The sequence below is a fragment of the Crocodylus siamensis genome, chromosome 5, assembly GCF_052110815.1.
Source record: "Crocodylus siamensis isolate JL-2025a chromosome 5, ASM5211081v1, whole genome shotgun sequence".
NCBI classification, from domain to species: Eukaryota; Metazoa; Chordata; order Crocodylia; family Crocodylidae; genus Crocodylus; species Crocodylus siamensis.
In genome coordinates this window covers 96,671,450-96,693,731 of record NC_143399.1, presented here as the reverse complement: position 1 = coordinate 96,693,731, position 22,282 = coordinate 96,671,450, and the positions used below count along the sequence as shown (strand labels likewise).

The window sequence follows — 22,282 nt, the reverse complement described above, 5'->3', positions numbered from 1 at the left end:
AAAATACCATATTTTGTTGCACACAACTCCAAAATAAGACATGGACCTTGTTTCTGGAAGGTAGAAAGTAGGAAAAAATATTTTTCCAGAACTATGGTCTGGAGCTGGCTGTCTTGCAAAATGGTTGCCTCTTCCCTCCAGGACAGCAAGAAATAGGGGTGGAGCCCAGTGTTAACCCTTTCACAGCTGTTAACAAATTGGCACTATTCTTGGATGCTGTCATGCCTCTACTGCCGTGTGAAGGGTTGCATCTAACCCAGCGTACACTCCTAGACTTTCGTTTTCAGATTGCACCATCTGATATTATAACACTATTTACCGATTCTTGCCTCTTTTAAAAATAAACAATTTTTTTAAGAATATGTCTGACCAATTACGAGACACATCATACACAACATTCGCACAGTCCTGATATTCTTGAAAAGAGAGGAGAGTGTTAGTCCCACTGGTCTCCTTCACTCCCTGGGAGTCTCCTCTCCCCAGGGTTTCCTCGTTTCCCCGCTCTTGCCGGCCCCACCTCTCTCTCCTGTGGTTTGCCTGATCACCACTGAGCAGGTGCTCTGGCATCTCTGCACTCCTCCCATGTCTCCGTCTTTTTCTTTTTTGGACCCTTCTCCTGCCGGGAGTCTTTTGTTTATTCTCACTGTCTTTTCACACATCCTCCCCCTTAAGATGCCGCTAGGCACCTTACATTCCAGCCTTCCGTTGCAGTCTCAAAGTGCAGGAGTCTCACCTCAGCAAGTAATGTGAGTTTGGGAAGTCGTCACTGCAACGACACTGGGACAAGAAGTCTGCCACAACACTGAATTTAGGACCAGCCATGCCGATGTGGAAATGGAAGGGTTGTAAAGTGAGGGCCCAGCGGGTGATCCATGCATTGTCAATTTGTGTGGACTGCAGCCACTTTAAAGGGGCATAATCAGTAACTAATGTGAACATGCGGCCCAGGAGGTAATACCAAAAATATTCTGTGCCCCGTTTGATAGCTAAACAATCCCGCTCAGTTGTGGCATACCTTTGCTCCTGCGGATTCAATTTTCTGCTGGCTTAGGCAATTGGGTATTTCATATTGTCAGTCACTTGAGTTAACACTGCTCCCAGGGCATGATTAGAGGCATCCATCTGCAAGATGAAAGGACGTGTGAAGTTGGGTGTTTGAAGGACTATGTTCTTACATAAAGCCTGTTGTGTTTTCCGAAAAGTTTCCAAAACAGTACGCGTTCCACTGTATGGGTCTGTTACCTTGTCCCTTTAACAGACCAGTTAGCGGGGCTGTCACTGCCACGAAATGGGGAATGAACTGGAGGTAATAACTGACCAATCCTAGGAAGGCCTGCATTTGTTTCTTTGTTTGGGGTGGTGAATAGTCCCAAATAGCTGCTATTTTGTCCGTGAGTGGACGAATACACCCCTGTCCAACCATAATGCCCAAGTATTTGGTTTCAGCTTTGACTAATGCACATTTGCATGGATTCATGGTTAAACCGGTCAGTCTTAATTCTTGAAGAACTGCTCGAAGGGCATTTAAATGTTGGCCCCAGTCAACAGCATAAATTATAATATCATCCATATATGCTGCGGCATATTGCTGATGTGGTGCCAGGACCCAAATCAATTAATCTTTGGAACGTTGCCACAGCTCCATGTAGGCCAAATGGCACACGCTTGGATTCGTACAGTTGCCAGGGTGTGCCAAAAGCAGTTTTTCACCTGGTCTTCTTTGCGGACAGGAATCTGCCAATAACCCTTAGTTAGATCTAAGATAGATATGAATTTGGCCCTTCCAACTCTTTCTAATAATTCACTTATCTATGGCATGAGAAAAGCGTCAAATTTTGGTATTGCATTTAATTTTCTGTAGTCCACACATAATTGTATTGAGCCATCTTGTTTGGGCACAGCTACTGATGGACTACGCCCTGGACTACACAACTAATTATTCCCAGAGCCAACATCTTGTCAAACTCTGCTTTTATCATATCATACCAATGATATGGAATGCTCTTCCATTTTTCTCTAATCACTTCCCCCTCAGAAGTGATAATTTTGTGATTTATTCTTTTAGCATATCCTGGGGTTTCGTTAAACACATCTCCAAATTTGTTTATTATGAGCTTTAACTATTCTTTTTGTTCTACTGTCAGTTGATCTTCTAAACCTACTCCTTTATCAGCTTCCCATCCCCTTTTGAATTTGTTTGTTTTGGTTTCTGGCTCTGACTGTTCTCTTATTTGGGTTCCCAACAGACACTCTGGTTCATTCCATGTTTTCAACAAATTGACATGAAAAAATTTGTCTTTTTTGTGTCCGGGGCATAAGATTTCATAAATCAACAGGGCCGACTCGCCTAATTATCTTGGACAGTCTTTGCCAACAAGTTAAGAATTTACTCATTGCACTGCATAGTAGTACTGACACTTTTTGCCCTTCCCGTAGTTCTCTTCATTGTCCCTTTGTTGTACTTGACTTTTTGTCTCTCTTGTGCTCATTGGAGATGTTCTCTGGCTACCTCTCCTGCTTTCCGTAAATCTTTTCCTCAATTCTTGTACATACTTGGTTGGTTCCCCTTTCTCCCATTCCTCCTGTTCCACATCCAACAGGCTTCATGGTTGGTGGCTGTATGCCAGTTTGAACGAAGCAAACCCAAGGGAAGATTGCAGGAGTTCCCTTATTTGCGAACAACAGGGGTGGTACTAACGAGTTCCGCTTCCATGGTTCTTCTTGAGCGCAATGTCGTAGCATATTTTTGAGAGTCCCGTTAAACCTTTCCACCAACTTTTTGGTTTGGGGGTAGTATACAGCCGCACGCAAGTGTCGCATCTTGAGTACTTGGTATAGACTTCTCCTTACGTGGGACTTGGAAGTTCGTCCCTTGGTCAGTGATTATTTCTTTGGGTATACCCAGTCTTGATACCCACTTCATCAATTGCTCTGCTACCCAAGGTCCTGTAACTGTGCATAGAGGGATCGCTTCAAGGAACCTAGTGGCATAGTCTATTAAAGACTAGTAAGAATTGGTAGCCCACAGAACCTTTTGGTAGTGACGCTATTATATCTAGGGCTATTCAGGGAAAGGGCTCTTCCACTACCGGCATTGAACATAGGGGTACTGGAAGAGGTTTTTGGAGGCCAACCTGCTAACAATTAGGGCAAGCTCTACAGAAGTCTTCGACTTGCTCATAGAGTCAGGGCCAGAAACACCATTTAGTCTGTCTAGCCTCCGTTTTATTCTTCCCCATGTGACCTCCCAATGGATTTGTAAGTGACAATTTCAATAGAGTTTCTATACCTCTGGAGAATTAGATGCTGTAGCATCTCTACTCCATCAGGTTGGCCCAATGTAATTCTATACGATAGACCCTTCCTTATTTAGTATCTGGGTAATGCGTGACACCGCTCGGGGCATTATTACCCACTAGTCTCGTCTGGCCAGTTCCGACCGAATAATGGCTCAGAACAGATCTTCTCCCTGTTGGGCTTCCCCGAAGTGAGCACTGCTTGCAAAACTCTCTAGATCAAATCCTCTGGCTCGGCTGGAGCTTCTCACCCTTCTCCCACCAGTCCCATCTGTTTTTCCTCTTGTGCTCTCACTGTATCCAACACTGGACAGAAATTTACCATATCTCGGCCTAATATCATTGGATACGGTAGATCCTTGGCTAGCCTGACAGGCATTTCTCTCACGACGCCCAATACTTCCACCCAATACTTCTTCCATGGATACACTGATGGTTGCCCATGCATACAAATCATCTTCACCGCATCCACTCACGGAGCCCAATCCCTTGGAGCCAAGTCTGCCCTAAGGTCAGTGTGCAACCCATGTCCACAATGGCTTGCATCTTCTTCCCACCTACCCTAACCCAAATTGTTGGTTTAATCCTTCAATTTCTCCCTGCCTGTTTTCATCATCTCTACCTGTCCATTACCCCCCTGCTCCTGGCATCAAACAATGCCTCCCGTTCATGTTGATTCTGGTGAGGAACATTCGTACATTCTCTTGCCATGTGCCCCATCTGTCCACACCAGAAACACATTATTGATCACCTCATTTCCCAGGGTTCTTTATGATCGACTTCTGGTAGTATGGTGTCCGGCCTTCCTTTGATACCCTGTTCTTGGTTGCCTTCTCCTTGTGCACTGTCAAAATCTTCGGCTAATCTCAATGCCTCAGCAGGCGACTTTGGGCGGTAACAATGCACCCACCGCAATGTACCTTAATCTAGGTCCATTAAAAACTGTTCCAGTAAACTCTGAGTGCACAGTTCCACTTCAGACACCTCTTGGGGTCTCAGCCACTTATCTAATAGATCGGCTAAATGCTGGAGTGGTATCCACAGGGACTTGTCCTCTCTTCTCTTCTTGATTCAAAAGGCTTTATGATATCTCTCTGGGTTGATGTTCAAATGATACTTGATTTCCTTTTTTACTTTGTCACAGTTGACTGCTTCGCCTGGTGCATAGGTCAATAAATGGACTGGAGTCTTCCAATCAGCGATACCCCCAATTGACCAGCCCATCTATTCTGATCCAAACCAAAGGCCAAAGCGACTCCTTCAAAACCCAGAAGCCTTTCTGGAGGGTTATCCTGCAGAGTCATCTTGAGTACCTTCAACTCCACTCAGTTCTGTTGAGTCCATGCTTGCTGGTGGAGCCAGTTTTCCTCAAGAGCAGTTTGTCGAGTTGCTTGTTGTTGTTGTTGTAGCAGCAGCTGACTCACCAGATGTAAGGTCTGCTAAAGCGGTTCAGAACTCCCCATTCTGCCTGGCTGCATTTCCATGTGTTCTTTGCGACTTAGGCTGTTGTCAAAGTTCCTGGCCAATGCACCACTTGTGGGGGTTGTATCTAACCCAGTGTACACTCCTAGACTTTCATTTTCAGATTGCACTGTCTGATATTATAACAATATTTACCGACACTCACCTCATTTTCTTTTTTAAAAACATGTCTGACCAATTAAGAGACATGTCATACACAACATCTGCACAGTCCTGATTATCCTTGAAAGGATAGGAGAGTTCCTAGGTCCCTATTTCCTCCTCCTTGAAGATCACTTCTGTTCACTTCCCTTGTCGGAGCTCCACCATTTTGTTAGTCCCACCTTCACTCACCAGGAGCCTCATCTCTCCGGGGTTTCCTTGTTCCCTGCTCTCACCAGCTCCACCCCTCTTCTTCTGCATCTATTTCTCCTTGGCCCCGCCCCTCTCCCCTGCACCTCGCCTGAACATCACGGAGCAGCTGCTCCAGAATCTCCATGCTCCTCCGTCTTTCTTTTTTGGACACTTCTCCTGCCAAAAGTCTTTTGTTTATTCTTGCTGTCTCTTCACACCCTGCAAAAAATATCAGCTTCTCTGTAAGACACGCACTCTTGTATTGGATGGTGATTTTGGGGGAAAGTGTGCGCGTGGTATGCAAGTAAATATGGTAAATATTTGTGTATGCACTTTTTTTTTTTTTTTTTTAAGAATTTTTCATACAAATTAACATCTAAAAACATGATACATCATCACCCATACAAGAGTAAGTATCTTTATTTACAAAGGAAAAAAATATGACCAAAATTCAGAAAAGGGGTCTTTTGTAGTCCTTCAAGTACCACAGAAAAAATAAACTCTGAATTTTCTAGTGATAAGCAAAAGTAATAAACAATTCCCTGAGAAAGCTACAGACCTATTTTTTTTTCAAAATCCAACTACTCTCTTCTGGATTACTGAGAATCCAACAGAGAACTGAACTTTTGACAAAATTAGACTGGAGCTGAAATCCTAATAAGCACTTCCACCCCCTGCATAAAGCCCAGTTTCAGGCAAGCACATAGCTGCAAGTATATTAAGCATGTTCTAATATTCCTTTCCTGAATAAAGCTGATTTTTCTGATTCAACATGTAGAAATTTTACTACCTTTTGATTATGTTAAGCTATTATGAAGATAAATCAAGAGATTACTGGTCTGTTTTTACTGGAGCCTCAACAAGCTCTTCAATTACGCAAGTGATGCTTTCCAAACACACATGTGCATGTGTTCTGGAGATTTCAGAGATTTCATAGACATCAGGGCTGGAAGGGACCTCGAGAGATTGAGTCAAGCCCCCTGCCCAAAGGGCAGAAAGTCAGCTGGGGTCATAGGATCCCAGCAAGATAAGCATCCAATTTACTCTTGAAGGTGTTCAATGTAGGCGCTTGAACCACCTCCGCTGGCAGACTGTTCCAGGCCTTGGGGGATCCGACAGTGAAGAAATTCTTCCTTATGTTCAGCCTGAAACGGTCTTGCAGGAGTTTGTGACCGTTCGACCTAGTCATCCCTTCGGGTGCTCTGGTGAACACACGTTCCCCCAGATCCTGGTGGTCACCCCTGATAAACTTATAGGTGGCCATCAGATCACCCCTGAACCTGCGCTTTTCCAGGCTAAAGAGTCCCATGGCTCTCAGCCTGTCATCGTAAGATCTGTTTTCCTGACATCTGATCATGCGCGTGGCTCTCCTCTGGACTCTCTCAAGCTTCTCCACATCCTTTTTGAATTGTGGAGCCCAAAACTGGACGCAGTACTCTAGCTGCGGCCTCACTAAGGCCGAGTACAAGGGGAGAATGACGTCCCGGGATTTGCTCGAGAAGCATCTATGGATGCAAGCCAGCGTTTTGGTCGCTTTATTAGCCGCAGCATCACATTGCAGGCTCAAGTTCATCTTGTGGTCAATGATGACCCTCACGTTTCTTTCTTCCGTAGTGCTACCCAACGTAGCACTGCCGAGCCTATAAGGATGCTGCAGGTTTTTCCTTCCAAGGTGGAGAACCCTGCATTTTTCAGTGTTAAACACCATCAGGTTCTCGTCCGCCCATTTGCTGAGCTTGTCCAGGTCAGCTTGGATCACCCGCCTATCTTCTGGCGTGCATGCTTTGCCCCAAAGTTTGGTGTCATCGGCGAACTCGGCCAGTCCACTCCTGACTCCAATGTCCACATCATTAATGAAGATGTTGAACAGCATGGGTCCCAGGACAGAGCCTTGAGGGACCCCACTGGTCACAGGGCACCATGATGACTGACTGCCTTCAATTACAACCCTCTGGGTCCAACCAAGGAGCCAATTTCCCAGCCAGCAGATCGTGGTGGAGCCAAGGCCACAACTGGCCAGTTTGGCCAAGAGGTGATCATGGGATACCAGATCAAAAGCTTTTTTGAAGTCAAGATATATGATATCAATCTCTTCTCCCTCGTCCAGTTGATAGGTCACCTGATCGTAGAAGGAAATGAGATTGGTCAAACAAGTCCTACCCGCAACAAACCCGTGCTGACTATCTCTTAGGATGTTAGCCTGGGCCAGTCCATCAAGGATGGCCTCCTTAATAAACTTTTCTAAGATCTTCCCCAGGATAGAAGTCAGGCTAATGGGCCTGTAGTTAGCCGGATCCACTCTCCTCCTTTCTTTAAGATCGGCACCACATTGGCCTTCTTCCAGTCTTCGGGCACTACACCAGAGCGCCAGGAGTTTTCAAAGATCCGTGCCAGGGGCTGGGCTATGACGCTTGCCAGCTCCTTGAGTACCCTGGGGTGCAGATTGTCAGGGCTAGCTGACTTGAAGGTATCCAGCTTCTCAAGGTGTTCCTTCACGAGGTCAGCATTGATGGAGGGTAGGGGATCCCCATCACCCGGATCTCCCTGTCCCATAGCAGGCATGGGCGTCCCACGGGACTGATGAAAGACTGATGCAAAGTACCTATTTAATAGGTTGGCTTTTTCCTGGGCATAAGTTGTCAGTTGCCCACCTGGTTTAGCAGGGGTCCAACGTTGCCCTTGCTTTTCCTCCGGCTCCCCACATATCTGAAAAAGGACTTTTTGTTGTCCTTGATGCCTGAAGCTAGTTGGAGTTCAGTCGCAGCCTTGGCTTTCCTGGTTTGCTCCCTGCAGGAGCAGACTAGTGCAGAATAATCCTCCTTGGAGGTGAATCCCATCCTCCATCCTTTGGAGGCTTTCCTTTTTAGCCGCAGGAGGTCCGCGAGGTCCCTGGAGAGCCAGGAGGGATGCTGTGCCTTCTTGCTGCCTTTCCTCCGTGTTGGAATAGATTTAGCTTGTGCATTGAGGATCGCTTCCTTGAGAAGCAACCACTCTTCTCGAACTCCCATCTCCCTGGGGTCACGGTCCCTGAGGCCTGACCGACAAGCCCCTTGAGCTTGTCAAAGTCGGCTTTTCTGAAGTCAAGGACTTCTGTGTTGCTGACTGACTTGCCAGCTTTACAGCGGATGGTGAAGGTGATCAGCTTGTGGTCGCTGTCACCCAGCTTCCCATCGATCACTAGGTCGCCGATTAGGTCGTCCCCCGTAGCCAGTACCAGGTCGAGCAGCGCTTTGCCTCTCGCTGGCCCATAGACTTCTTGAGTCAGGTAGAGGTCATCCACGCACAAGAGAAAGCTTTGTGACCGCTCGGATTTTGCTGAGTGATCTTCCCAGGAGATGTCCAGGTAATTGAAGGCACCCATGACACCCAAGGTCCTGGAGCAAGCGGCCTCAGTCAGTTCCTGGGCGAACTCCTGGTCAAGCTCGGGACTTTGAGTGGGAGTTCTGTAGTAGACTCCCACCGTTGTGTCCCCTGTGCCGTTTTTCCCACGAATTTTTACCCAGAGGGTCTCTAGCTGTCCATGCCGGTCGCCAACATCAGCTTGCAGGGACATGTAGCTTTCCTTCACATAGAGAGCTACACCCCCGCCCCTTTTGTCAAGACGATCCCTCCTGTACAGGGTATAGCCCTCTATCCCCGTGGTCCAGTCATGGGCGGAGTCCCACCAGGTCTCCGTTATCCCAATGACGTCATAATTCTTTGCACTGAGCAGGAGGACGAGCTCGTCCTGCTTGTTGCCCAGGCTCCTGGCATTAGTGTACAGGCAGGCAAGTGTGCCCTTAAGGGCTCTTGCCTTGCCCACAGATTGTGCCAAGGCTGGGGCAGGGGTGGGCTCCCTTAAGTGCCTTGGTCTGCTGGCTTTGCAAGGGTCGCTCAGCAGGCCAGCAGTGGCAGTAGTCCCCCCATCCCCTAGCAGTGGATGCCCGGTGGAGCAGGTCAGCCAGCCTGGCTGAGAAGAGCCTCCTCCCCAGGGGAGAGAGGTGGAGGCCATCTTTTCCCAGCAGCTCGCTGCCTCTCTTGCCAAAGAGCGGGCTGTGGTCATGGAAGCCAAAGCCTTCCCGATGACACCAGCTCTGCAGTCTTTGGTTCACTGTGTGGATCCTCCTCTTCCTCAGCCCATAGCCCGAGACTGGGAGGATCGACCAAAACACCACCTGAGCTCCCAGACCCCTAAGCTCCGCTCCCAACTCCTTGTAGCGCCTCATGACCTGGCTGGGAGTGCTCCGAGCCGTGTCATTGGTGCCCACATGAATAAGGAGCATGGGGTAGTGCTCTGTGGGCCGGAGGAGCTGCGGGATCCTCTCCGCAATGTCTCGGATGCGGGCCCACGGGAAGCAGTAGACTTCCCGGGCTAAGGGGTCGGGGCGGCATATTGCCCCCTCAGTGCCCTGCAGGATGGAGTCTCCCACAACCAACACCTTTCGCTTTGACTTGGGGAGAACGGGGCCAGTAGCTGTGGTTGAGCCTGGGTTGCCTGCGGGAGCTGGCAACTAAGCAGGCTCTGCTGGGGCTGCAAGAGGTGCCCCAGAGCCTGAAAAAGGGACAGGCAGCCCCCACAGCCAAAAGCCAGGGGCTCCGTCTGCATGGGTGGCCATCTCTGAGTTGCCCAATGTGGGGGCCGCAGAGCCCGAGGGGATCCTCGGGGTGCAGCGCGTGCCCATCCGTGTCATGCCTCTGATAGGCTGGCTACGGCTGGGACCGACTACTCTGCGGGGTTTGCAGGCAGGGTCTTATGCCTTCCCACGCCCTCTCCCACGCGAACTCCGCGCTAACTCGAGTGCCTGTTTACGCAGCCTGTTCCCGCGGCTCCCTGGGGGGCTGGACCAAGTAGGGGCCTGGGCGGGAGCTTGACCCGGCCGGGCTCCACGCAGCCACCTCCTCCCAGGGAGCGAGGAGTTAACCGCTTCCCACCACGAGCCCGCTTACCTCCAGCTGTGCTGGGGGTTGGCAGGGGGCTCTGCGACTGCTGAGGGGGTGTCTGGGGGGCTTCAGGGGGGCGGGGGCACAGCAGGCTTCACCCGCGTGTCTCTCACTGCTCCGGAGCCTGAGCTTTTTTCCCCGTTTGGCAGCCCTTTTAAACTGCGCGCATGCGCAGTGGGCCTGCCGTCAGGGAAAGCTGATTTCTTCAGGCTGGGGGGGGGGCCCTGCCTGGGATTTGGAGGGCCCTGCCCTACAGGAGGGGGACTGGTGAGTACCCCGCTCCTGCTCCTCTCTCACCCTGGAGGGCTGGGCCAAGTAGGGGCCTGGGTGGGGGCTTGACCCGGCCCAGCTCCACGCAGCCGCCTCCTCCCAGGGAGCGAGGAGTTAACCCCTTCCCACCATGAGCCCGCTTACCTCCGGCTGTGCTGGGGGTCGGCAGGGGGCTCTGCGGCTGCTGAGGGGGTGTCTGGGGGGCTTCGGGACAGCGGGGGCACAGCGAGCTTCACCTGCGCATCTCTCACCGCTCCGGAGCCTAACTGCATATATATTGCAATACTAGAATCTGAATGCAAATACAGCTTAGGTACTACTTCCTCTAGGAAGTATGACCTGCCAGTGACATCATCTTATTTGTATCTATATCTTACCTATATCTACACACATACCTCTTTAAGAGGGATCATCCTTGGCTCCCTCCCTCCCCTCCCCCCCACCCAAAAAAAAAAAAAAAATCAACATCCATCTATGGGCCCCCAGTAGAGATTTTGGGGGCCCAATACGACAGCCGATTATTAAGGAGGCATACTGTCTGATGCCGATCCCATTTCCAATACAGATGTATGCAGATGGTAAGTCAGTTGTGGTGGAAGGTGGGGGGGGAGGAGGAAAGGGCATAGGGAAGCAGACCAATGCCCCCTGCAGTGAGGGAGGGAGTGGGGCAGGGGAAGACTGCCCAGATGGGGTGGGGTGCAGGATGGAGTCACAATTTATCTGGGGGGCACACAGGGGCACCATTGTGTGCACCCTGAGAGGGCATGGGGGGGGGGTCATGTGCTCCCAGATCTGCATGGAGCAGGGTGGGGCAGGCTTGTGCCAGGGGTGTGCTGGGCTCTTCTCAGCAGGGGCTGGGTTCAGGGCAGGCAGCAGCGGCAGGAAGGCTATGGGAGCGGGCTACAGCAAAATTTGGGGTGGCTGAACCCCACTCCCAGTGCTGCCACCATCTGCCCTGAGCCCAGCCTCCACCAGAAAGAGCCCAGCACACTCTGGCTCCAGCCCATGACCTCCCACAGTATGAACAGACACGGGAGTCCCCCCCACCAGATCCTCCAGATCAGCTGCAGCTCTGTCCCATGCCCCACCCCAGGTGGGCAGCATCTGCCCTGTCCCACTTCCTCCCACCCTCAATGTGGGAGGGGCATTTATCTGTCCGCCACATCTCTTCCCTCCCCCCTCCCCTTCCACCACAATGAACCTACAAGCTGCACACAGCTCTCCACACTGCCAGGCTCTGCTCCTCACTGCCTCTATGCTGTGCTGTGGCTGTATGCACAGGCACACATGCGCGCACGCACACACAAACGCCATATATGAACTTGTTCAGCTCAAATTCATACAGAATATGATGAAGATATACAAAAAGGGCCAAACTATTAAATGATAAAGAATATGTTGGATTATTTTAAACTGAATGCATCCAAGGGAATATTTCATACATCTCTTTGAATTCTAAAAGTATACTAGTAAATTGACAGATTAGATTATCTCTATTGACTGGGTACTGAAAAGAGGTGGCAAAGATTATGAAAGTAGCCAAAAATTAATGGTTTGGTAGATAGAGAAGCTAAGAAAAGGAGACAGGTAACATAAAGCAAACAGAAAAGAAAGAGAGCAACCTATCATTATTACCAACTGTGGAAAATGTTTACTGTAAAACCTTTAGCAGATAAGATCTATGGGGCAGATTTGTTTATGTATTCATATGGCGCATAATGCAATTGGGCCCAACATGATGGCAGGTTTCAAGTGCCCCTGCAAAAATCTCACATGGGAATCCTAAAAAAACTCTGCACCAGCTCTGACTGCACTGTCAGTAATTCCCAACATTCCCAATGCCAATTACTAAGCTAAGGTAGCATTCATGTCCAATTTAGGCAAGTTATGGTAACTAAAAAATACAGGTTATTTTTAATATAGCATGGAAGAAAAAAAAAAATCACTGTTCATACTACATAATTAAGCTTAGTTCCTCACTTGCTCAGAGATAACCTTCTACCTCCTCCTATCACGTGCAACCTCTTTCCACCTTGTTCATCTTTGTCTATTTCTAAATCAGTTTTTGTTATCTTCCCATTGTTGCCTTGGTCTACCTTGGAGTCTGATACCCACCACCTTGGCATCCAAAGTCTGCCTGACATGCCTTCTCCCATCAGCTCTCACAATATGCCCTGCCATTTCATTCTCTCTGCTCTTATTTTGTGCCAGGACATCATGTCTTCTACAAAGGTCCACAAACACTTGATTATGTCTTCATTACCACACACTATTTTCTTGTACTGTACCAAATATTTCCCTAAGCACTTTGTTTTCAAACACTTGCAGCCTTTTTCCATTTGCTGGGTGCTATGTCAGCACCCAGGATTCATATCCATATACAAGGAAATGACAAATTAAACAGTGATACTATAAAGCTGAATTTTAAGATTTCTTGAGATTTTCCTTGAGGCTATTATTTTATCCAGGCTCAATAAGCATATTAGTAGTGGAAGATCTTCCCTTGATTTATTTAGCTATTTAATTGTCCTCAGTGATTATTGTTCCTAAATATTTGCATTTCTTTCTTTTCCATTGTCATTCCCTATCCTTATTGTCCTGCAATCTTGAGATTTATTGCATTGTGAATATGCATTTACTCCTGCTGACAATAATAGCAAAGTCCAGCCTCTTTGGTGTTTGACTCCATGATGGCTGAATTCTTTGGCAGTTTCCATTTCCTTTCCTACTATGCAGGTTGTGGCAGAATGCCACCCCTATCTTTCCCCACACTCTGCTATCAGGCAGATGACCAATCTGACAATTTGGTTACCATGGTCACTGCAGAGGTCAGACACCTCTGGCCCCATTGGCTTCAGGTAACCCCAAGTTGTAACCTGAGCTGGAAAGATTCCTGAGGGAGAGAGAAACCTGCTCCCTCTGCCTACATGACTGGCCTCACACACCTGGGTTGGGGCTTAAACTCCCTATTATTCCAAGATTATGCCTTGGAGTCCCCTTAGTTCGGGAAACTACTATTTGTGCTTCAGACTGAGGGAAGCACCGCAAGTTCTTGCAGTGGGTTAAGTACCCCTCAAAGGCTACTACGCTTGCGTTTCTCAAGGGACACAGGGCCAGGATCAGTCCAGACCCTGGGTGGTGGCGGCATTACACCCAGGCTTGCAGATGTGCTCCAGGAAGGGGATCGGCCAGACGTGAAGCAACCCCAGGGAGGCACTCGGAGCCTGGATGGTGGTCAGGCGCAATGAGGCAGGTGGCTCAGCACACGAACACCCCTTACTGACCCACCACACAGGTATTCTCTGCATATGCAAATACCTAATACCTGCTCAGTTGCAGGTCTTTTGCTTCTTCAATAGCTCTTACGACCTTCTGAAGCATCAAGATGAAAAGCAGCAGTGGCAATACATCTCCTTGAATTCCTTGCTGATTTTCATCAGGTCTCATAGAATTCCCTCAATTCTCACAGAACTCCTTGATCTGTGCACATCTTAAGGCATACCAGTTTTTGGGGGGAATTCCAAACTACACCATGACTGAACACAGTGACTCTCTTAATACTTGCATAAGCTTTGAAAAAGTCTATGTACATTTGATGTACATCTTCCATAACTTCTCATTTCTTTTCCAGCAATAATCTCACTGAAAATATCTGATCACAAATTTATCAATCTTTCTTCAGTGCACACTGGTAATCTCCAACAATTTTTTGTACATGTGGCAGCAATCAGTTTAGCAGCAATTGAGAAAAGTCTTTGTATGCTGTGCACAGAGATCACACTGATAGTTATTAAAAAAACACTTTTAATCACCCTTCCTGTAAATTGGGTACATTACTGCCTGCTTCTACTGTATTGGCCTTCACTCCTCTCTCTATAATCTTCTTAATCATCCCCTGAAGACAGTGCTTTAATATTTTGAATCCAGATTTCAGGCACTTGGTTGGAGGATTGTCTATCCCTAAGGCCTTATTTCTGAATTTAAACACAGTTCTTTACCTCTTTTAGGAAGGCTCTACTATTTTAGTTTCAGCAGTTTGATATTCAGCAACTCTTTCTTCATTTTCATACTCTATATTTAGAAATTGTTCAAAATATTCCTTCCAAACCTTCAAGATTTTGTCATGCTGTCATTAGATTCCCATTCTTGTCATACACCACTGTCAACCTTACCTGGTAGCCTATCTTACATTCACTAACTCCTTTAAATGGGTCTCTTACACTCTTGAGCTTGCTCTACTTTTGAAAAAAACCCACATGTTTATATGCCCATCTTGTTAAATCAAACTTCTTTTTCTTTAAAGAGCAGCCAGTTTTCCATCAACCAATATTCCAGTCCCTTCTCCAGACCCAAGAAATCCCTCCGGAGTAGAACAGGTTTGCCTACTTGGAAATAAATCCAGGTTTCCTTTTTTCTCCCTTTGCATCAAAGAAGTTTAGTTACCCAGTACAATATCTTGGATAATCACCTTGGATGAGTCATGCTTCAACCCAGCACCAACAGGGAAATAAACAGCTTCTTGCACACTCCCAATCCTGCTGCATGTCATCAAACCTAATACAGTATCACTTTATCAATCCCAATAGCAAATATCCAGAATTCTGAAAACTCTGGCACTTTTTTTAAACTATACTAGATTGGGAAGTAGTGGCGGTTGGTCCTGGAGCAGTGGAGTGGGAAGCTTGCATGCGGTAGCTGCTGCCACTATCCACCACCCCATGCTGCCGCTTCGCGTGTGGCTGCTGATCTGGGCCTGGCCACCACTGTCCCCCTCACAATACCCGGACTCGCCATCGCTCTGGTTTAAAAAATCCAGAGTTTTCAAATTTCCAGTAGGTGCTCAGTCCTAAGCAAGCCAGATTCATGAGGTTATGCTGTATGTAAACAACATTTTGGAGGCAGACTTTTAAACTCCCTTGTAACTTCTGAACCTTGATGTTACATGTGTCGTCATAACTCAGAAGACCATTATTAACAGTTTATCTGTACACTAACAGTACAAGTTGTACAGAAATTACATGGAGGTTAAAGTTATCCTGTTCCATAAAACTAGATGTAGCTCAGTTGTCACAGAGAAATACCCAGGAAAAGTCCTAGGTGCCTTGTTCCTGCTGAAAGTCCATCATAACCCAAACATGTGGAAAATGCCTAAAATACATTTAAGATGCCAGTTCTTTCAGTGAGGATAAAGTGCACCTAACAATCAAAACACTGTTCATATGCAAGCAGTTGATTAAAAATGAAACTTGATTGTGGTGCCACACCTTTTGTATGATAAGTGATTACAGAAATGGGGGAGGGCCTTGGGTTTTCTAAACTCTCCTTACCCTAAAGCAGGGTATCAAACACACAGTCTGCAGGATCAAGCATGCAAAGCCAGTCTGGCACACAGGCTAGAATAGGTGCCGTCTGCAACACAGGGGGTTGGCCCAGGGCATGAGCTACATAAGGTGTCCATGATGGACAAACAAACCTTATGTGCTAGCTCCAGGGCCAGTCCAGATGGGGCCATGCTGGAGCCAGTATATAAGGCTGTCTAGTGGGGCAACACAGGCAGCACACATCTTGTGCCAGCCCCTTGGGCTGTAAGCAGCTCCTCCAGCACCAGATCCAGCCTGGGCATCACGTTTCACACTCCAGCCCCAGCCTGAGGCATGTGCTGCCCATGGCATGTGGGCTTGACTTGGCACTACAAGTCTGCCCATGGCACAGGGGGGCAGTGTGGAGCATGTACTTCTTACTTAAATCTGCATCTCTGACTTCCTGGGATGGTGCCTTAAATAGGCTATGGACTAGGAGGGGGTCAGTCCCCTTCCTGTTGGGAGCTAGGCCACTAGACATCAACAAGAGAACAAAATTAAAAGCATTAAAGAGAGAGAAAAGGAGAGAGCGTTGATTCAATATCTCAATGAGGATAGGTAACTGGATTCCAGCCCCTTCTACAAGGGTTGCTTGCTTTTAAGCCAGTGACTACCACATGAAAAGTAAGTAAGCCAGTGATTTGCAACCCTGGTGTACCTTGAGATCCTTTCAAGGGTACTATGGGTTGCCAAGTAAGGTTTGTACACCTAACATAAACCCAGGAATTTAAAATAGGAATCTATAGTATTAAATACATTCTGACCTGTTGTAAATCTTTATGAGTTCTTTGCAGCAGAAGAATTGCTCTATTATTTTTCTGTAGTCAAAAAAAATGAAAGCTAAGAGCTGGTATTTTTTGAAGGGTGCCACAATGTACCTCTAAAGGAGATGCACTGAGGCACCTCAATGTATTCTAAAGAGGTGCACTGAGAGGTGTATTGAGTCTAAAAAGGTTGAGAACCACTGACAAACAGTCCAGCATAGGGGAAGAACACAGGATGGAATACTATTTAGTCCAGTGAGATCACTCCCTCTTGGATCTGTTAATATAAAAAGCATGAACAATGCAAGCAGCAGGGCCCAGACTCCAGAACTGCTCCATTCCCTGATGTGCCCCAGGGTCTCTGGCAGTCTCTGGCTTCCTAGACAAGTCTTTTAACTACCACGCGATTAGGCATGAAACAGGTGGCACTGCCACTAGCCATGTTCAAGAGTGAAGGGGGAGGTAGGTAGAAGGAGCCGGGGGGGGGGGGGGGGGGAGGGGCGGACACAGGGTGCTGCACTTCCTACTGAATTCAATACCCAACATCAAGTAGGCAGGCAACTCCCTCTGGAACTGGAGATGATTGACATCTAAGCTCTGGGAAACCAATGGAATCCAGACACAGGCCTAGCATCTCCTATTGGCCTGCTGTAGGTGCCTTCCTGAGGCACACTGCACCAGCCTTAGGAGGCAACCTGGGTCTCACCACTTATGTAAGAGGAGGATCCTTGGTGCCTCACCCTGCCAATTTGATTCACCCACCTAGGTCAAGGACCCAAAAAGGAGACACCCCTACAAAACAGGGTGTTGCAAGCTCCTTCAGAGCTCAGGACAGAGGCAAGAGGGTAACACTGACCACTGGAGAGCAGAGGGACAGGCACAAAGGTTCTCCTCATGCAGTCAGTAGCTGCTACTACTGCAGCAACGTGGGCTCATGCTGCTGCAGCTAAGGGACAAGCAATGAGACAGATTCCCCAGGGACGGCCACTCATGCCCTATTCAGACCTCTGCCTCCTATGGCAAAGCTTCACAATGGGGAGCATCATTCCACCCAAGGCCCCCAAATACACCAGTGGGACAGGGGGGCTGTGCCTGCCCAGATCCTGCAGCTGGGTTGCACATGGCTGCACCTGCCATGGCAAAGACTCCTGGGAGAGGAAGTCATACAGGTGCCCTCACTAAATTGGCACCCAGGGCTGGTACCACCTCACCCAGTCTGTTACACTACTGCCTATAAGGCTGATTATGATCTATCCCTAAGCTTTCTGGGGGCACCATCATTTTTTCCCACCCACCAGCCATTCCAAAAGACTATTAACATAGTCTTAACAGAAGGAAAGCTGAGGTAGGAAGATGCTGATATTGCACCAGGTCTGGTAAACAACTGCCACTGAAGTCTCCAAAAGCAGACAGAGTCATCCCAGTCAATGTCTTCCCTTATGGAAAGGCTCAAATAGGTGCATGAGCCTGCAAGTTGACTTTAACTCAACCCCAATATTGACACTGAAGATAACCCTTGGATGTGAAGGGACAACTTTCAAAAGGTTTTTTTTAATTCAAGTTAACTAGTTTCACTAGGAAGATGCAAAACTACAACAGAAGGGATTTGTAAACATCAGTGGCATCTGACTCCTGCATTACCAAAGGTTCTCCTCATGCCCAACTTCTGAACTCAGTGCTCTGCAGCTATACTTTATGCATCCTTGGAGAGGATTAATTTAATTCTGATTTCCTCTCTCTGTGTTTGCTTTGGAGGTTTTTACATATATTGCTGAATCTTGACTAGAAGTTGGCAGAAAGCAGACTGTAATATGATGTATATCACTGCAACCTCACTCAGCCAACTTGGCCAGCACTTCAAGGAAAATAATGAGCAGGCAGCAAGGGCAGTTTCATCTCACGTTCAGGAGGCAGAAGACTGTGGTCTAGAAACAAGGAAGTGGCAGAACATTCCATTTCCAAGCAGTGCATTTTAGAGGGCCTGGCTTCAATATATTCCAGCTGCCAGGTGAACAAGATATAGTAAGGTCTGGCAGATAATCCATCTGTCATGGAAAAGAAGAGGAAGAATCATGCTGGGGCTTTTCAAACAAAATTTAAATCATTTTCTCAATGGAATTAAAATCAACCTGCAGTTAGCGTCTTCCAAAGCATGCCACAGAGATTATGAAACCTGGTCTATGCAAGGAGACAGACCGTCATCATAAATATGTAAAAGAAATGGCTATTCCACAGAAAGGTAGTACATTTGAATTTTAGACTACAAAAATTAAGGTTTTTTTTTTCCCCCCACACACAAAATTTCTACATGGTGAAAACCAAACATATCTTATCTTATAACCTTCATTCACAATTTCCTGAAGAAAGATGCACTGGTTCCCCTCAAGTTACATGATGGGAGTAGCATGGCAAGCTAATTTAACTAGAAAATATATGCCACACAGCAACAAACAGAATTCTGCTTCATTTGTGACTTAATGTTAAGTTCTTCGCTGAAGCTTGTTTATGAAATTTTTCAAAGCCAAAATGTACGGGACTGATCCATCAACTCAAATCCTAAGCATGCGGTTACTGGCAAATGTAGTCAGTCCAGTAATACAGTTAACCGTGGGTGCTTTGAGAAACAAGAGCATTTCTTAATCTAATGGATTAGCTATATGAGAGCTAGTTCTTGCACAGCAAATTAGAAGTGACCATACGCCCATAATCAGGACATCAGCCCTTCTTTCAGTAAAAATATCAGGTATAATTACTGCTTGAAGAACACTCTGAGAAGGATGCAGGAAGGCTCCATTCTGGTCCACTCAGTATCACCCATCCATTGTCTCTATGTACAATTACTCATCAATTCTCAAATCCAAAACATTAAGCAGGCATGCATCATTGGCAGCATTGATTTTACAGTCCAAAATAGGAAATCAAACAGGATTTTAAAACTTAGTCACACAGTCTGTTCACAAGCTTCAAAGAGACATTTTTTCATATCAGTCATCAACAACATGCAAAAAACATATGAAGAGCTACTTTAATGAGAGTACAACTTGCTTGGAATAAACATACCCACCCAAGAAAGTAATGGTCACAAAAAGTAGCCCTGTACAAGGTTTTTTTCATAGTTAAAAATGGTAAATTCTACTAGGTCACTCATGTCCATTACTGGGCCAATGCAGAATACAGTACTGGCATTCAATACAGTACATTGTCCAGTTCAGTTGTCAAATAGGAAAATGAAAGCTTTAGCTGCTGGGTGCCTGGGGATTTTAGCTACCCAAAATTTGTGGAAGGGTTTTGAAAGCTGTGGAACAAGAAAACGATTTCTAAAATTAAATCATTAAGTCTGAAGCCAATAAGTGAGTTCCATTAACATCCCAAATGGGAGGCACCCATTCCAATTGCACTGGATTATCTATTTAGATATCGACAGATAGCATTGCATTTAGATAATGCAATCATGAAGTTGATAATAAAATTTGTAGAAGGCACTATTTTCTGCAGCTAACTTGGTTTCAAGTAAAGTCCACTGCAAGTGTCTGAATACTAGATAAGAATATAAAATATGTCAAGTGATGCCACTACTGATGCTTCCTTTGGGGAAGGGGAAAACAGAGACTGACTGAAATGTGTCAAGGAAAATTCTGAACACTGAGCATAGAATGAGAAAGTGGGTAGGAAGAGGCCAAGGCAAGGGTTGTTTTGTATGCAGGAAGTGCTACCTCACCGCTTAGAAACATACTGCCTCCTTTTTATGAAACCCAAATCTACAATGGTATATCACAACATAATGTCTAACTTCCAGTTCATTAATTCCACCACTTGCTCTCTTCCAAAGAGTCTCTCTCCAAAATAAATTTTCCTTAGCCAAATTAGCTTAGGTATTCCCCAACCAGAATCCCCGTTTGAAATTTTACAGCTATTTTTAAACCTATTAAGGAACCAATTGACTGCCTGACAGACATGATAAAAGTGCTACTGTATTTAGTTCCATGAATTTCATCAGCTGACACCAGAGCAAATCCAGAGTTCCAAAATTATTCAACATTACTAACTTATTTCACTTCGAAGCTTGCATTGCATGATTTTCAAAAGTTTCAAATGTCATTTTAATTCTGCCCCCAGTGAAAGCTCCACATTTTGGGGGGGAAGGGGGGGAGTTAGCCCACGAAGTTTCATGAATCAGTGAATATCTAATTCCCTTAAGAAACCTAGAATCTAGTGCAAGGGTCCAAACTGCAACACTAAATACTTGAGAATCAGACCACTTATTTAGGTCTCTCAGTGTGGACTTAAACTTTCAATTTAAATAAGTTAATTTGGAAAATGTTTGCTATTGGGCTTTGCATTGCTAGACATTTACTTAACTCTGGTCTGCATCTCTTGACTGAGAGACTACCCTAAGTTAGAAACAAATCTATGTACAGTCTAAAAACGGAGGCAGCAACATTGCTTTTCTCTTTCAATAACTTACAGTGCTCACAGCCTTCAAGCTGTTACTAATGTCTAACAAATCATGAAAGACCAGGCTTCTGCAAAGAGAATGCTGCAGTAATATAGGAGAACTAGCTCATAACACATTTTGACCAACTGGGCCTGAAAAATCTGTACAGTCAAACAATAATATTGAACTGGTTTCCCCAATAAACAAAGCACAAAATGTCAAAGGAAAAAAAAAAATGAGGACCAAAAAGAAAGGTCTGGACCTGATCCAAGTAATCAAAAATTTACTAAGCACAGAAATATGTTAATACGATACAACTGGATAGCTAGGAAAGAAGCTATCTTCAGAAGGAGGGTGAAACTATTATTTCATAGTTGAGTCTGTTTGATGGATTCTTCCAATTAATGCTGGAACTTTTTTAAACATGTACAACCAGGTCCGAACACCTTGTGCTAGCTTATTTTATTTACAGAACATAAATCAAGGCAATGAAACCTGCACAATCCCATACATACAAAGATTCTATTGTCCTGTGCTTTGGGGAAATTGTTCTGATTAATTTCAAACAAGAACTGAAACAGAATTGAAAATTCAGGGATTATCATCTCCTGTGTGGTTACTTGAGAACTCCAATACATCTAGACAGGAGCATCCTAGAGTTAAATGCAACAACACTGCAGAACTTGCCTTTAGACTATCATCAGTTAGCCTCATGCCCTATTTCATATAAACATCAATGTCCCTCAGATCTGCAGTATATAAATCAAGTTTTGACAGAAAACCGGATACCATGATAACCCAGTGTATCCATTTTTTAATTATAAAAAGTTACACTATATTTTTAAACCTCCTTTTAATTTTGGCCTAGTTATGGCTTCTCATAAAGGTGGTAAAACCTAGGTCACCTGTGGGTGGTGGTGGTGGGGAGCAGAGGATGCTGTTCCCTTGGTGCTAGGTGGTCACTTCTTTAATATTAATGCAGTAATGACTGGGATTCTTTTACTCCATACTTAACTCTTTCCAACTGATGAAGAAATACAATATCCCTTTGAAAACTGTAGGACTCCAGGATTATCTGAAATTAATCTCTGTTGCAGACTTGTGACTGGATGAGAGATTATTGTAGAATTCAGTCCAGGAAGAAAAAGAGAGAAATCATATTTTGGAATTGAAATGTGACCTTATATTGATTTACAGCCACAACCCAAAGGTAAATCATGAGATTCCATATATGATTAGTAGCTCTATCTTCTGGGATAATAAGTTCTATATAAAATCAAGCCGCTTCCTGAAGTAATGGGATATACTAATTTTCCCAGCAGCCACCAGATTCCATAAAGGCTCAGGAGGGTCAAATTTGCTTTTAATAATTCATTCATCTCCAACAAGTCATGCTGCTGCTCTTGGGAATTTTGTTTTTCC

General features: G+C 46.0%; 1 protein-coding gene across 5 annotated transcripts in view; it reads right to left on the bottom strand.

The window, feature by feature from the left end:
• Window positions 1-22,282, bottom strand: part of FBXL7 (F-box and leucine rich repeat protein 7) — a 346,631-nt gene that overhangs the window by 227,583 nt on the left and 96,766 nt on the right. For 2 of the 5 annotated variants that reach the window (XM_090049874.1, XM_090049872.1), the window contains exon 3: window positions 1,016-1,122. The exons of the other annotated variants lie outside the window; for them this stretch is intronic. The gene's annotated coding sequence lies outside the window, so the exon portion shown is untranslated. The remainder of the gene's footprint in view (window positions 1-1,015; window positions 1,123-22,282) is intronic. 5 annotated transcript variants of the gene reach the window in all.